Here is a 13673-nt window from a genome sequence, read left to right on the forward strand (position 1 = left end):
GAGCAGGGGGGCTTCGCCCCGCCCACGCGCCGGAGGGGGCGGGCCCGCGGCACCTCCTTCCTGCGCCCACCCACCTTAGGAATGCCGCATGGCCCGGGCCGGGGGCGGGGCGGTGGGGCCGGGGCTCCCGGAGTCAGCTCGAGGGCAGGAAGTGGCCCGCTGCTCCGCTCCGAGGGTGTTTCCGGAGCGCCTACTGTGTGCGCCTCGTGCAGGGGCGGGCCCGGGACACAAAGGGTGCCAGCCTCCGGACCTGTGTAAGTTCGTGTCCGCCTCCGGTTCTTGCTCGTGTGGAGATGGGGGAAACTGAGGCTCGGTAGGTCCGGAGACTGGACTCCCAGGTGCTGAGGGACCTGTTGTTTTGTCAGCCCTTAGGGTCGCGGAGGAGGCCACTTCGGGGAAAACACCAAGCCTACCTAGGTCCTAGCCACGGGTGAGTACAGGCTGCGCCCTGGAAGCGTGGGTAAGGCGGGCAGCGCGCCGCACTGTGGAGGTGTCCGCAGTTACTCGCGGGGCCTTGACTCCTAACACATTTGCCGGTGACCTTTGGCCCAGGTGCCTCTGATGATGGAGCCCGAGCCTTTCTTCGCCTTGGTGGCTACCCCACATGGAGACGGCAGGTGAATCTAGGTGCTTCCAGCGGTCCAGGCTGGTGTCTTTTTCCTCAGGTTTTCCTTGTCTCCAGGCTCCCTGACCTTGTTCTCTGCGTTAGTGGCATAGCCTAACTCCAGCTCACAGAGGCCTTTTCTCTGTTAGTAGTCATACAGGCCCGAAAACCTAAGACTCTCGGTGTTAAGATTTTAATACCAACAGCGTTGGAACAGTTTTGTTTTTTCTTTCAATGCTGTTATTTTATTATCTTACTGTCGAGAGTGGGTCAGCCTTAGAGTGGTACACCTGCTTTAGCTATTCTTAAGGGACAGGGCTATAGTTGTCATTGCTACGTCAGGCACAGCTTTTGTTTTGCATTGCACTTTGGTCACAAAAACTTTGGGAACTAAGGTTGAACTCCCAGAAAGTTCCAAGCCAGTCAGGATGCTCTTGAGGTGTGCCTGGGTTTTGTGGAAGACAGGCCTGCCTGAAAACGCTTCTTTGAACCAAGATGGCCATGCTAGTTCCATCTAAAATTTTTATTACTGACATTGCATAGTACCCTTCCTTTAATCGATAGAGAAACCAAGGCCCAGAGAGTTGGTCACAAGCAATTTCTTGGCCCAAGTCATACTCCGTCCACAGACTCTTGAAAGAATAAAGGAGATGGGAAATGCTGAGTAAGAAAGGTAAAAACCTACTAGGCCACCTGGTTATTCAAGAATTTTAGGACCCTCAGATAGGTGAGGCCTGGGGGGAGGATGGAGGGAGCAAGGTGATCCTGGGGATGTGATGCAATTCTTAGCTGCTGAGCCGGATCTCATGCTAGGCATGTGCCGCAAGGCCTGGTAGCCATATTTTTTCTTTGGGGCTGGAACCGCTGGTGGGCAGGCACAAGCCCACAGAACTCTCCACAGATGCCACTGACCTGCTAGGCCAGTGTCCCTGCGTCTGCTCAGGTGAGTGGCTTGTCCCCATGGCCTGCAGCAGGGCCGAGTGAAGGCTGGCTGACAGGCCTGGAGTCTCCCTGCTGGAAGGATACAGGGTCGAGATGAGAGGAGCTGGTTCTGTCAGGGTTTCACGTAAACTGTTCCCTGAGTATACCGGGAATTTGACAGCTACCAAGTCAGCCTTCTCTGTGAATAAAGACATGTACATCTTTATACCAGATGTGTCCACTCTGGGTTAATTTTTTGTTTTTGGAGACAGGGTTTCTCTGTAGCCTTGGCTGTCCTGGACTCACTTTGTAGTTCAAGGCTGGCCTTGAACTCACAGAGATCCGCCTGCCTCTGCCTCCCCAGTACTGGGACTACAGCTGTGCACCACCACACCTGGCTCTGGGTTAATATTTTTAAAGTAGCTGCATGATGAAGCTAAAGACTGTGAGATTTTTCTTCACAGCACTGCTCTGGAAAATTCAAACATCCAGGTTCCCTTTCTGGGATACAATGGCATGATCTATGTGCTCCAAGCCATAGATCACCCATAGAGGGGGCTGCCGTGAGTTTTTTTTTCAGCTCTACTACTGTTCAGCCTAGAAGCAGCTTTGGCCAGACTTGTTGGTAATTTTGACAAGAAAACATTCCAACTGGGGTTTGGTTTGTGACAAAGTCTCTCTGTTACCCAGGCTGGTGTCAAAACTCCCAAGTTCAAGGATTTTCCTGCTTCAGATTCCGAAGTAGTGCTACACATCTGAATCACTGTGCCTGAATCACTGCACTCCTAAATCACTGTGCCTGAACGTAAGTTATTATTCTCTCCATCCTCTCGCTCTCTCTTTTTTAATGAGATTGGGGTGTCTTGTATGTTGTCCTGTCTAGTCTGGAATCCTTGGGCTTAACTTCAGCTTCCTGAGGGCTAGGACCGCATGTATGCTCTGTCATACCCGACTCTCCAACCTGATTTGGCATATGCTTTCTTCTCTAGCAAACGTGAATTTGAAACCCAACACTGTATACAGAGTGTGGATACATACATCTATTACTGTGACAAGAAACCCTTCCTCCTCTTTCTATTGTAATAGAAGAAATGAGTGTTGGGCTATTTAATTGTGGAGAGCTGAGACTCAGACGCCACTAGATGGCGTTGACATTCTGCCCTCAAAACTGTAAACAACCTCCAGAACGCATGCGCGGGTTGCGTAAGCACGCTAAGCACGCCAAGCCCGCATCATCAGACGGGGTAAAGAGTGAGCAGCCAATCAGGGTATTGACACGTCACTTAGGTGCGACCAGGGCTTATATAAACAGCGCCACATCGGGGCTCGCTCTCTCCTCCTTTCATTGCTTAACTGTAATAAAAGGCCTGTTGCAGAAGGATCCTTGTGTCTGCGTGTGTCCTTGCTGGCGAGACGATCAAGCGGCTTCCAACATCTGGTGCTGAAAGCCAGGAAACAGGGAGCCTGCCACCGCCGGTGCTGCGGAGGAGAGCCCCCGTTCACGGGGAAGGATTCAGAACTGCAACATTGAGGTTTGTCCTGAGAGACATGTTCGATCTTGATTTATCTCACTTTTCATTTCAGCTAGCAGAAGCCCTTATGGCCTTCCCTGCTGTGATAGCTGCCATAGCCCTCTTTCTTTTGGTTTCGTGCAAACTTGAGGGCAGCCTCGGAAGGAAAGAGATTAGCAAAAGGCTAAGAGTAGACACTAAGGGATTAGGGGAGATGCGAGACAACATGCCAGAAACAGGACGTGACAAGAGATTAGGGGCCCCAATGGATAGAAATACAGACGTCTCTAAGAAAAAAGACCCTTCTGTGGATGTTAAAGCCACGGAAGTGAGAGGTAAGGGAAAGAACGCCCTGGATAAAAAAGGTGAGAAGGAAAGGAAAAACCTAAAAGAAAAGCCTCTTTATCCGGTAAAAGAATTAGAAGCTTTGGGGCTTGAAAACTGTGAATTTGAGCAGCTATATCCCTCTGATGAAGAGGACTTGGAGGGGGAAGCAGCCCGCTATGAGGAAAAACGATACCATCCGGATGAGTGGCCATTACTATTATATCAAAAGCAAAGTAGTATGAGGAACAGGAAGGGCGCACTTTCTCAGTCGGCCGTTCCCGTTGTCTCTAGTGCTCCCCCATCCTACACCGGGAGGCACTATCCTGATTCCTTCTTTTCAACAAAAGATAGACACAAAATTTTTCAGACTTTTCCAGTATTTGAAGATGTGGAGGGAGGCCGTGTCCACGTGCCTGTAGATTACCCTCTAGTCAAGGAACTGGCAGAGTCAGTTAATAAATACGGGGTAGATGCTAATTTCACAATTATGCAGCTTGAGAGGCTAGGCTCTACAGCAATGACCCCAAATGATTGGCAGACTGTAGTAAAAGCTGCCCTCCCTAATATGGGAGTGTATTTGGAATGGAAAGCCCTATGGTATGATGCCTGTCAATCCCAAGCTAGGGCTAATGCCAATGCAGAAGACAATCAACGACGCTGGACATTTGAGCTACTAACAGGACAAGGTCCGCATGTCCAGCAACAGACAGATTATGATTGGGGAGCGTACAGCCAAATATCTGCTGCTGCAATTAAAGCATGGAAGGCCCTTTCAAAGAAGGGTGGGACCAAGGGCCATTTAACAAAAATTATCCAGGGTCCTCAGGAGTCATTCCCAGAATTTGTGGCCAGAATGATGGATGCAGCAGGCAGGATATTTGGAGACCCGGAAAGGGTCCGACCAATGGTAGAACAACTGGTGTATAAAAATGCTTCACCAGAATGCAAGGCAGTCATTACCCCCAGAAGGAACAAAGGACTGCTAGATTGGATAAAGATTTGCCGAGGACTCGGAGGCCCGCTTACCAACACCGGCCTGGCGGCAGCCATATTACAAAACAATAACTGCCCAAGTTCTAAAAACAATAAAGTTTGTTTTAATTGTGGCAAAATGGGTCATTTTAAAAGAGACTGTCGTGTGTCTGTGCAAAAGAAAGTTCCTGGACTTTGCCCTAAGTGTAAAAAAGGCAATCACTGGGCTAATGAATGCCGTTCAATTAGAGATATTCAGGGAAAACTTATCCAGCATGAAACCCCCCTTAATGAGAGAAATAAAAATATTCCAAAAAACTGATTTCAGGGCCCCAAGTCTCAGGGCCCCCCAAAAAAATGGGACACAGGCAGACAACAGGAGGTTTACCCAGCTGTAGAGCGACAAGAGGATCAGCAGGCCTGGACCTCCGTTCCACCTCCCAATTCTTATTAATGCCACACATGGGGGTGCAACCTGTCCCAGTGGAGTTTGAAGGTCCCCTGCCTGAAGGAAGTGTCGGTCTTATTTTGGGTCGCTCCTCTCTCACTTTAAAAGGACTTATGGTCCATCCTGGAATTTTAGATCAGGATTTTACGGGACAGCTCCAGGTGCTTTGTTCCTGCCCCCAAGGCGTATTTTCTATTTCTCCTGGAGATAGGATTGCTCAATTAGTCCTCCTCCCAAGCCTTCATGACTGTTTTCCATCTACCGAAACACCAAGGGGCACAAAAGGACTCGGTTCCACAGGAACAGATTTTGCTCATTTGGTAGTTGATCTTAAGACTAGACCTACCTTACAATTACAAATAGAAGGAAAAGGTTTTACTGGTATTTTGGACACAGGGGCTGATAAAAGCATTATTTCTTCCACCTGGTGGCCTAAGGCGTGGCCTGTTACACAATCATCCCACTCCTTACAAGGGTTGGGATATGAGGCCAGCCCTGCAGTTAGTTCACGTTCTTTGAGGTGGCAAGCACCGAAAGGTCAAACAGGAAGTTTCATACCATATGTTCTTCCTCTCCCTGTCAATCTCTGGGGAAGAGATATTTTGCAGGATTTAGGATTAGCATTGAACAATGAGTACTCTCAACAAGCAGTTGATATAATAAAAAGGATGGGTTATAAGGAAGGAAAAGGCCTTGGTAAACAGGAACAAGGGAGATTGCACCCGATTTCACAGGAAAATAATACAGGAAAACAAGGCCTGGGTTTTCATTAACTGCCATCGAGGGTTCCATGCCCATATCTTGGCTCACAGAGGAAGCCGTATGGGTTCCTCAATGGCCCCTTTCCTCTGAAAAGCTAGAAGCCGCTACAAGGCTGGTTAAAGAACAGGTATAGCTTGGTCATTTGGAACTATCTACTTCCCCCTGAAATACACCCATTTTTGTTATAAAAAAGAAATCAGGAAAATGGAGGCTTCTCCATGACCTGAGGGCTATTAATGCACAGATGCAATTATTTGAAACAGTGCAACGAGGCTTGCCTCTGCTTTCAGCCCTGCCTAAGCAATGGAAAATTATAATAATAGACATCAAGGATTGTTTTTTCTCCATTCCATTGTGCCCACGAGACAGACAGAGATTTGCCTTTACCCTACCTGCTGTTAATCACCATGAGCCAGACCAAAGATATCAGTGGACAGTTCTACCTCAAGGCATGGCTAATAGCCCCACCATGTGTCAATTGTATGTGCAAATGGCTCTTGAACCAGTTAGACAGCAATTTCCTTCCTTGTTGCTGATTCATTATATGGATGATATTCTCTTGTGCCATGAGGAGTTAGCCATCTTACAAGATGCGTATCCTTTGTTACAAAAAACCCTGCAACAATGGGGATTGCATATTGCCACTAAAAAGGTCCAAATTTCAGAAGTACATTCCTTTCTGGGGACTGTTATTTATCCGGAACGAATAGTTCCTCAAAAAATAAGACTTCGCAGGGATCATTTACATACCTTAAATGATTTTCAAAAATTATTAGGTGATATAAATTGGCTTAGGCCGTTTTTAAAGATTCCTTCTGCTGAATTAAAACCCTATTTGATATTTTGGAAGGGGATGCTCATATTTCTTCACCCAGAGCCTTAACACCGGCTGCAAGCCACGCCCTGCGAGTGGTACAAAACGCTTTACAAGATGCCCAATTAAAACGTGTAGATGAAACTAAGACCTTTGACATGTGTGTCGTTAAAACTAAACATTTACCAACTGCTGTATTATGGCAAGATGGACCCTTAGTGTGGGTTCATCCCAATGCTTCTCCTACAAAAATTATTAAATGGTATCCGGATGCAGTCGCTCAACTTGCACTTCGTGGGTTAAAAACAGCCATTACATACTTTGGGAAGGAGCCAAAGTCCTTAATATAGTGCCTTATACAGCTCACCAAGTTCAGGTATTAACTGCTACCTCCGATACTTGGGCGGTGTTAGTTACCTCCTTTAGTGGTTTAATTGATAATCATTACCCTCGACACCCTATTTTGCAATTTGCTTTAACTCAGGAAGTAGTCTTCCCGCATGTAACGTCCCAGAAACCACTTCGGGATGGACTGGTAGTTTATACAGATGGGTCAAAAACAGAAGTAGGAGCTTATGTGCTAATAATAAAGTTGTTTCTAAGCAATATCATGAGACCTCGCCTCAAATTGTGGAATGTTTAGTAGTGCTAAAAGTTTTGGAAAAATTTCCAGGTCCTTTAAATATTGTTTCTGATTCTAGTTATGTGGTAAATGCAACCAAAATCTTAGAGGCTGCTGGATTGATTAAAGCATCTAGCAAGCTTGCAAAAATTTTTCAAAGGATTCAGTTTGCCTTAATTACCAGAAGATCCCGTTTTTATTACACATATTAGGGCTCATTCTGGTCTACCGGGGCCCATGTCCCATGGAAATGACCTGGCAGATTGAGCCACAAAGATGATTGCATTTGCCCTCCTTTCAAATTTAAAATTGGCTAAGGAGTTTCATAAAAAGTTTCATGTTACAGCTGAGACATTGCGTCATCGATTTGACATAACTAGAAAAGAAGCTAGAGATATTGTTACCCAATGTCAAAATTGTTGTCAGTTCTTACCTATGCCTCATGTTGGGATTAATCCCAGAGGAATCCGTCCACTACAAGTGTGGCAGATGGATGTTACCCACATTTCATTTTTTGGTAAACTTCAATATTTGCATGTTTCCGTTGATACTTGCTCTGGAGTTATGTTTGCTTCTCCCCTGACTGGAGAAAAGGCAGCCCATGTGTTATTCAACATTGCCTAGAGGCATGGAGTGCCTGGGGAAAGCCCAAAATTCTAAAAACTGACAATGGGCCAGCCTATACTTCTCAAAAATTTGGACAGTTTTGTCATCAAATGGAAGTGACCCATCTAACGGGTCTCCCATATAACCCTCAAAGTCAGGGTATTATTGAACGTGCTCATCGCACCCTAAAATCCTACTTAATAAAACAAAAAGGGGGAGTCCAGGAGGCTCTGCCCTCAGTGCCACGAGTGACTGTTTCCTTGGCACTCTTTACTCTCAATTTTTTAAATTTGGACAGTCAAGGCCATTCGGCGGCTGATCGCCACTGCTTAGGGCCTGATAGGCCTAAGGAAATGATCAAATGGAAGGATGTCTTGACTGGTCAATGGAAAGGCCCGGATCCTATCTTAATAAGATCCAGGGGAGCTGTCTGTGTTTTCCCACAGGAAGAAAACAATCCATTCTGGGTACCGGAGCGCCTCACGCGAAAGCTCATGACAGCTGAAGATGATCTTTCAACAAATACACCTGCTACTACTCGAAGAATTAAGGGCTGCGAGGGTGACCACTAATTCTACTCGAGTGGATTCATCGCTCACGGATGGCTTATTCTGGGTTTCTCCTGCCTTTTCTTATTTTAAGATTGAGTGGGGGTTGGAATGTTTGGTGCAGCACTATGTTGTGGCTTAGTGTTTTTACTCTGGTTGTTCTGCAAACTCAATACCCAACACAAACGTGACTAAGTCGCGATCGCGCAAGCACTTGTGGCCTTGGAACAAGGATCATCTCCCAAAATTTGGTTATCCATGTTAAAAAGTTAAAACAGACTGTGACACTCAGTCGATGCACCTCAGGGGTTTTACCCATTGCACTGAGTCGATGAGTGATCCAAGTCAATGTTGCCTTTGCCTAAGCGGCTATAGTACCTAGATAGGATGACAGCCCTTGCACTCCCTGGAATTTTATTCCATTGCACGGGAATGGGTGTCACCTCCATTTTTAATCTTCTCCCTTAGCCCCTGCACCCAGAGGACTTGTCTCCATTGCACCTGGTGGGGTAAGGGAGTAATCTAAAGCTCTTGATCGCTTACTCCCCAAAGAAGGAGTTCGCTTGATCGAGCTTAGGGCTCTCTTGTGCCGCGCTTACAAGGCTTTAAGGCAGTTTTCATTTATTAAAATAAAAGGGGGAGATGTGGAGAGCTGAGACTCAGACGCCACTAGATGGCATTGACATTCCGCCCTCAAAACTGTAAACAACCTCCAGAACGCATGCGCGGGTTGCGTAAGCACGCCAAGCCCGCATCATCAGACAGGGTAAAGAGTGAGCAGCCAATCAGGGTATTGACACGTCACTTAGGTGCGACCAGGGCTTATATAAACAGCGCCACATCGGGGCTCACTCTCTCCTCCTTTCATCGCTTAACTGTAATAAAAGGCCTGTTGCAGAAGGATCCTTGTGTCTGCGTGCATTCTTGCTGGCGAGACGGTCACGCGGCTTCCAACATTTAATGTTTATAGTTAGCCCTATGATTATTATGGCGGTATTGTTCAGCCCACAATCACAAATAAGACGCAGACACCTGTTAGATTTATAATTGCCTTATTTACCTTGGGCCAGGCAGATATTTCACTTACACTGCCTCAGTATCCTCACTGTCTCCCAGCCCCTCCTCATCTGGTCTACCTTCCATTCATAATCCCATGGTAGTTGCTTGTGTTCTTCATCTGGGTCTTTTCATGCCATTATTGTAGTCTTTTCTCTTGGCTCACGTTTTTTTCTCCACACTAGTCCATCTAGGTGTCCTCCTTCCTTCTCTCTTCCCATCCGTCTTCGGTGATTCTTTCTTGAACCCAAAAGCCAAGGAACCTTAGCCACACCTACCCCATTCTGCCCTGCCCAAGTAGAGGCTGTTTAATCAACAAATCAGGTATGTCTTAGGCATGTTTACAAAGGGTAGGTGTAACCAGATCTTGAGGGCCAGTAACATGCATCAGACCAACCTCCAACATTTTGCTCACAAATTAAAGAAACTGCTGGACATGTTGATGCATGCTTTTAATCCCAACAGTTAGAGGCAGAGGCACGTGGATCTCTGAGCTCAAGGCCACCCTGGACTGCAGAGTGAGTTCCAGGCCAGCCAAAGTTGCATTGTGATGTAAGGGCCAAGCAAACTCCATTTTGAATTAGGGTTCCATTTTGTTAAAGGTACTGACCCAAGGGTGACCTTCCACCCAGCCAGTTCCAGGTAAAACCACGGGATGTGCGAACGTAACTGCCAAATGGACCACGTTTCTGTAGATACACTTACTTCCCTCAGCAAGTCTGCCAGATGGTACCCAGCAGTAGCAGTGACGGTCACCTCGCTTGCCCAACCCCTGTCCAGTCCTGTAATGCCAAGGCTTGGAATTCCCTGCTTGCAGTTTTACTTTAAAAACTCTGCTCCCCTAGACTAAGGACCACTCTCCTAACCTGCCACGACAGGGACAGTTTGTGGCACAAGCTTGAGCTTGCAGTAAAAGACCCTTCTGTGTTTGCATTGGAATTGGTGGTCTTTGTGGGGGGGGGGCTGCCTTGCAATCTGGGCATAACATTCGGGGGCTTGTCTGGGATCCCCCAGGATCCCCCCCCCCCGCCAGGGTCCAGAACCTGCCCGTGAGTTTTATATTCTTCTGTATTGTCATTCATTCTCTTATATTTTCATTTTCTGCCTCAAGGCACCTCAAGTGGCCAGAAATTGCTAAGGGTAGACACACTGGAAAGTTGTGGTCATGAGACCCTGGAATAGGTTTCAGGGCCCTCAGAGGGGGATGAGGTGCCCACAGGAGAGGACGGAGAACCTCATGTTTGGCTGCTTGTGACACTGGGAAGGTTATCTTCCCATTCCCAGTCACCACTGAATTTTTGGTTTCAGTTTTGCCGCTGATTGTGGATTGGTTGAATTCTTGGTCTCCTGTCTTATGTCTCTGCCTTTTGTGTAATCCTTTACATGACTGTGACTGACACTATGGGACAGATTCCTTCAACCCCCCTGGACCTGGTTCCGGCTCACTTCAAGGAAGTTAGGGTTAGGGCTCACAGCCTTTCAGTGGATGGTAAAGGGGAACAATGTTTGTCTTCTGCAATGCCAAATGGCCGACTTTCAACGTAGGTTGGCTGCCAGAGGGAACCTTCCATTTAGATACCATCCGGACAATGGAAAGAGATTGTGGGAAAGCCCATGGACATCCTGACCAAGTCCACTATATGGCTGTCTGGAAACATCTGGTCGCTACTAACCTACACCCCTTGGTAAAAACTTTTCTGCCCCCTCTGCTGAACCCCTGTTTGTCTGCAGAACAAATTGTGGCTTTAGTGACCTGGGACAACAAGCCTAGAATACCATCGGCATCCCTGTATCCAGTCCTACAGGGAGGTTCCGATGAGGAAATTATTTTTCTGCCCCCTCCATACAGACCACCTCTGGGATCACCAGAGCCACTGGCCCCAGCTCTTGCTCCTATACCACAGGCCCTGCTGGAGGCACCATCTTCCTTGAGAGGAATGGAGTCGCAGGGGCCAGCTCAAGGCACCCAGAGTCACAGGAGTGCAACCCCTAAAGCAGACTCCACTGTCCTGTCCCTCCAAGCAACGGTTCCAGGAGATGCAGCCAGAAATTAGCCCCACCATTACTAGCCTTTTGCCACGTCAGACCTATAGAACTAGAGGTCCTAGAATGCCCCTTTCTCTGATAACCTTAAGGACCTATAATTAGCCTTTTAGAAACTGTTCTTTTCACCCTTTAGCCCACTTGGGATGATTGTCAGCAGCTTTTGTAGGTTCTTTTACCGCTGAGGAATGAGAGCACATCCTCTTGGAAGTGCAGAAACAGGTCCCTATTGACCCTGGGGCACCCACTCAGAATCCAGCTTGGGCGTACGATACGGCCGAAGGTAAGGGGCGCCTACTAGTCTAATGCCGGGCTCTGTTGGCAGGTCTCAAAGCAGCTGCTAGAGGACCCACAAATCTTACCAAGGTGCAGGAACCTAATGAAAGTCCAATAGCATTCCTGGAAAGGGTCATGGAGGCATTTCACCAATATACTCCACATGATCCCAAACAGAGGAACACTGGTCTGCTGTTGCTTTGGCTTTCATTAATCAGGAGGTCCCAAGACATCAGAAAGAAATTGCAAAAACAGGAAAGATTAGGAGGAAAGTCACTCAGACCCGGTGGCCCTGGCAGAGAGAGTTTAACACAATAGAGATAGTGTCTAGAGGAAAAACAGATAAAAGCAGAAAAGCTACAGAATATGGATTTATCAAGAGTCCTACTGGCAGCCACTGCGGAACCTGGAGAATGGCATCGCCAACTCAAGCAGCTACTGGAGTTAACAACAAGGGATGACACCGCACGCCCCTGAGTAAGAACCGTTGCACCTACTGTAAGGAAAAAGGGCACTGGCCCAAGGAATGCCCTAAGTAAAAGCCTAAGCCCAAAGTCATGATCGCTGAGGGAGACAGCGATTGAAGAGGATGGGGTTCAGAACCCCTCCCAGAACTCAGGGTAACCCTTAAAGTGGAGGGGAAGCCCACAGACTTTATTTTGGTATATTGATAAAGAGTCAAGTTTGTTTATTTATTATGTATACAGTGTTTTGCTTACATGTACTCCTGCTTGCCAGAAGAGGGCATTAGATCTCACCATAGGTAGTTGTGAGCCACCATGTGGTTGCTGGGAATTGAACTCAGGACCTTTGGTAAAACAGCCAGTGCTCCTAACCTCTGAGATGTCTCTCCGGCCCCAAGCCCACAGACTTTTTGGTTGATATGGGAGTACAACAGTTAGTAATTCTTGAGGCTGGAGAGCCTTTGGCTACCAAAAAGTCCTAGGTCCAAGGGGCCACAGGAACCAAACAATATCCATGAACTACCCAAGAACAATAAACGTGGGAATGGGACAGGTAACCCATTCGTTCATGGTCATCCCTGAGTGCCCTTACCCATTTGTGGGAAAGGACCTTTTGTCCAAAATAAAGGCCCAGATACACTTTGGGACTAATGGAGCTCATCTGCTGGATGAACGTGGAAAACCTTCAAGTATTGACTCTAGAATTAAATCAGAAATACAAACTGTTTAAGACACTACACCAGAAGAAAAGATCAGTCTCTAGCTTCAAGAGTACCCTCAGGCATGGGCAGAAACTGGGGATATGGGACTGGCCAAACATAGGGCCCTGGTATTCATGGAATTGAAACCAGGAGCTGACACAGTTCAGGTTCGCCAGTATCCTATGCCCCTGGAAGCCAAGAAAGATCACGCCTCACACCTGTAAACTACTTGAACATGGTACCCTCACACCCTGCCAATCATCATGACATACTCTGCCAGTCAGAAAGCCCAATTCTACTGATTGCCTGTCTGGGACTTACAGGAACTTAAGAGGTCAGTCATGGACATACATCCCACAGTCCCCCATCCGTATACCCTGTTGAGTTCTCTTCCTCCAGAGTGAGACTAGTACTCTGTCCAGGATCTTAAAGATGCTTTTTTTCAGCCTTCCCTTGGCGCCTAAAAGCCAAGAATTACTTGCTTTTGAATGGAACGAACCAGATGACGGAATTAATGGCCAACTTACCTGGACACGGCTGCCCCAAGGCTTCAAAAACTCCTACCATCTTTGATGAAGCATTACACAAGGACTTGGGTGAGTACCAAACTCACAACCTGGATGTCTACATATTCTCCAATATGTAGATGACATTTGATTGCAGCTGCTGACCTAGAAAGCTGCTTGCAGGGGACAGAAGATCTCCTCTGAACTTTGGGAGATTCAGGGTACCAGAGCATCACTAAGAAGGCCCAACTTTGCCAGACAGAGGTAACTTATTTAGGCTATATCCCAAAAGGAGGACAACGAGGGCTGTCCCAGGCTCGACAAGAAACTGTGCTTAATTTTCCAAAGCTCAAGACACCCTAACAGGTCAGAGAGTTTTTGGGGTCTGCAGGGTTCTATAGGCTTTGGAGACCAGGATTTGCAAAGATGGCCAGACCTCTCTATGAGGCCACAAAAGAGACTGAAAAATCTGAATGGACATCAAGTCACCAA

At 47.2% G+C, this 13673-nt stretch overlaps 1 long non-coding RNA gene across 2 annotated transcripts; it reads left to right on the top strand.

The window, feature by feature from the left end:
• Window positions 1-98: 98 nt before the first annotated feature.
• On the top strand, window positions 99-9038 carry LOC110556946 (uncharacterized). Of its 2 annotated transcripts, none has more exons than XR_009591610.1 (5): window positions 99-254; window positions 366-430; window positions 2216-2330; window positions 2902-3057; window positions 8034-9038. It is a non-coding gene; the product is annotated as an uncharacterized LOC110556946 (long non-coding RNA). The 2 variants fall into 2 exon arrangements; XR_009591611.1 differs by having other exon boundaries at window positions 2905-3057.
• Window positions 9039-13673: the final 4635 nt, after the last annotated feature.

Source organism: Meriones unguiculatus, chromosome 4 (assembly GCF_030254825.1).
Source record: "Meriones unguiculatus strain TT.TT164.6M chromosome 4, Bangor_MerUng_6.1, whole genome shotgun sequence".
In the NCBI taxonomy this organism is placed as follows: Eukaryota; Metazoa; Chordata; class Mammalia; order Rodentia; family Muridae; genus Meriones; species Meriones unguiculatus.